Source organism: Mytilus edulis, chromosome 9 (genome assembly GCF_963676685.1).
Source record: "Mytilus edulis chromosome 9, xbMytEdul2.2, whole genome shotgun sequence".
Classification (NCBI taxonomy): domain Eukaryota; kingdom Metazoa; phylum Mollusca; class Bivalvia; order Mytilida; family Mytilidae; genus Mytilus; species Mytilus edulis.
Genome location: NC_092352.1, coordinates 75,771,263 through 75,774,192, shown reverse-complemented (window position 1 = coordinate 75,774,192; position 2,930 = coordinate 75,771,263).

The following is a 2,930-nucleotide window of genomic DNA, read 5'->3' as shown; positions in this document are numbered from 1 at the left end:
TATATTGTTTTAATATTGAGTTTTGATTCATATATGAGATTGCTAAATCCACTGCTCATTTTGAACGATTGCCTTATACATGTAATATGCTTGATTGTAATTTTTACAAGCATTTTTATCAACGGCAAAAATGAAGATTAATTAATATGAAAAGCAGGTTGAAGAAGGTACACATCAAAGAGAGGTTTTAAAAGTTGTTGCCTAGGCCACACCAAATTAATTAGTAGTTCTTTGGAAAACCCGCACCTAAATTGCCGAAATTAAAATAAAAAAATAAAAATAAATTTCCCGCACCTCACCTGCCAAAACCAAAAAATAAAAATAAAAATAAAATTCCCGCACGTCAAAAATAAATCCGCATTTTCGACGAACTCGATTCCGGTATTAAAAAAAAATCTTTATCAATTAAGCGTTTGAAAATATGCAGTGTTTGTCATTTGTCAAGCATATTTTTGATTGTGATAAAAAAAGTTGCAAAGATGGAAAACCTGCTGATTGTTTCTGTGGTGAAACATTCAGACAAAAATAACAACAAGGCATACATATTAAAAAATACGGCAACACAAACAAAATGTCGGACATTCAGGGAACTATATCAAGAAGCCATTGAACGATGCACAAAGTGAGATTATTAATATTAAAACCATACAAATAAGTAAGTCGAACAGTTTCGATGATTCTAGTATCGAAATATCTGATGAAAATATGGTATGGTCAATATGTAATGACCTAAACTTTAAATATGTGCAGTTCACAATTGATGATGGATCTACTGCTACTAAAGATGCATCAAATTCAAAACCAAGTGGAATTAATGCATTTTCGGTACTCATGCTTGATATTTAATTGTAAAGTAGCACTAGCTAGAACCCCCAGTTTCCACTGTGCTTGGATTGACTGGTTAGTGATCCATATGCATAAACACAAAACACACAACATGCAGTTATGTTACAAGAAGCTAGCTAGCATACTACAGAGGGTGTCTAAGGACCAGAAGGTGCATATACTACAGATGAAAGCAGTGCATATTAAAAGCAGATAGCCATATAAAGTTCATGCATAAAAAAATAAGTTCAAAAGTGTATATTTGTGCAGTGTTAATTATACAAACAACAAAACAAAATGAAAAAGAATGCAGAAAGTTGAAATACATATAAAAAGGGAGATAATTTAATTATATCAAATTATGTCCCCTTTCAATTAAGTGAGTTGAAAATTCAGTTGCTTCTTTTAGGTAAAAGATATAAAAATTGAGAGAAAAAAAATATCACTCGCTCCATATTTCTTCAAAATTTGAGGCGAAGAATTTAAAAATATAAATTTAAATTTCGCTCGCTCGCCCCATTTATTTTGGGTAAAATCTCAAAGAACTATTAATTAATTTGGTGTGGCCCTATGGCTATGAGATGACAATATATTTTATGAGGATGAGGAGGTTTATATCTCCTAGACTGGAAAATGTATGCTTATAATTTTAACACATTCTTACATACCATTTTGATTTGTAACTGTTCATAGGTACATATTTATGAAAAACATGGTTTTTATCTTGGCTTGTGCCTTTTTGAATATTTATCAAAGACAGGTGAAAAGATGATTAAAAAAAATCAACAAAACTGTGATTAAACAATTAAATAAAGAGAGGATATTAAAAGAGGAAAATTTTTATGGGAACTGGGCCAGTATTATGATTTAATAATATTTTTAAAAAAATGTTGTTTTGCATTTTTTGCACCATGCCAAATAATATAATTTTTAAAAGTTAGATAACAAGAAAAACAATTACTAGACAGAAAATGAACAATTTCATTTATACCACTTGAATGCAAGTTATCAACCTTAAATAGCACAGGCTTTGGGCCTTAATTATGATAATCCTTAAAAAGGTTCCTTTAACAACTTTCTATCAATAAGTATTATTAATAAACGTAGAATGGATTTTTTTTTAAATTTTTGTCATGATATTGTTGATTTATCTCCCTTTGCCCATGTTTTTTTTAACTTGATTTTACCATGTAAAGTTGATATACTTGCCAATTGTTCTTTTTGTCAAAATATTGTAAAAATGTATTAGTCTATATCAATGTATATATAACTTTAATGACAATTTGAAATTTGCAATAGTGTGTATTTACATTTTAATTCAGGTGATTTTTTATTTTAACTTCTACTTTTTAGCTCACCTGGCCCGAAGGGCCAAGTGAGCTTTTCTCATCACTTGGCGTCCGGCGTCCGTCGGCGTCCGTCGTCGTCCGTCGTCCGTCGTCGTCCGTCGTCGTTAACTTTTACAAAAATCTTCTCCTCTGAAACTACTGGGCCAAATCAAACCAAACTTGGCCACAATCATCATTGGGGTATCTAGTTTAAAAAATGTGTTGGTGACCTGGTCAACCAACCAAGATGGCCGCCACGGCTAAAAATAGAACATAGGGGTAAAATGCAGTTTTTGGCTTATAACTCAAAAACCAAAGCATTTAGAGCAAATCTGACATGGGGTAAAAATGTTTATCAGGTCAAGATCTATCTGCCCTGAAATTTTCAGATGAATCGGTCAATCGGTTGTTGGGTTGCTGCCCCTGAATTGGTAATTTTGAGGAAATTTTGCTGTTTTTGGTTATTATCTTGAATATTATTATAGATAGAGATAAATTGTAAACAGCAATAATGTTCAGCAAAGTAAGATCTACAAATAAGTCAACATGACCAAAATGGTCAGTTGACCCGTTTAGGAGTTATTGCCCTTTATAGTCAATTTTTAACCATTTTTCGTTAATTAAAGTAATCTTTTACAAAAATCTTCTCCTCTGAAACTACTGGGCCAAATTAATCCAAACTTGGCCACAATCATCTTTGGGGTATCTAGTTTAAAAAATGTGTGGCGTGACCTGGTCAACCAACTAAGATGGCCGCCACGGCTAAAAATAGAACAA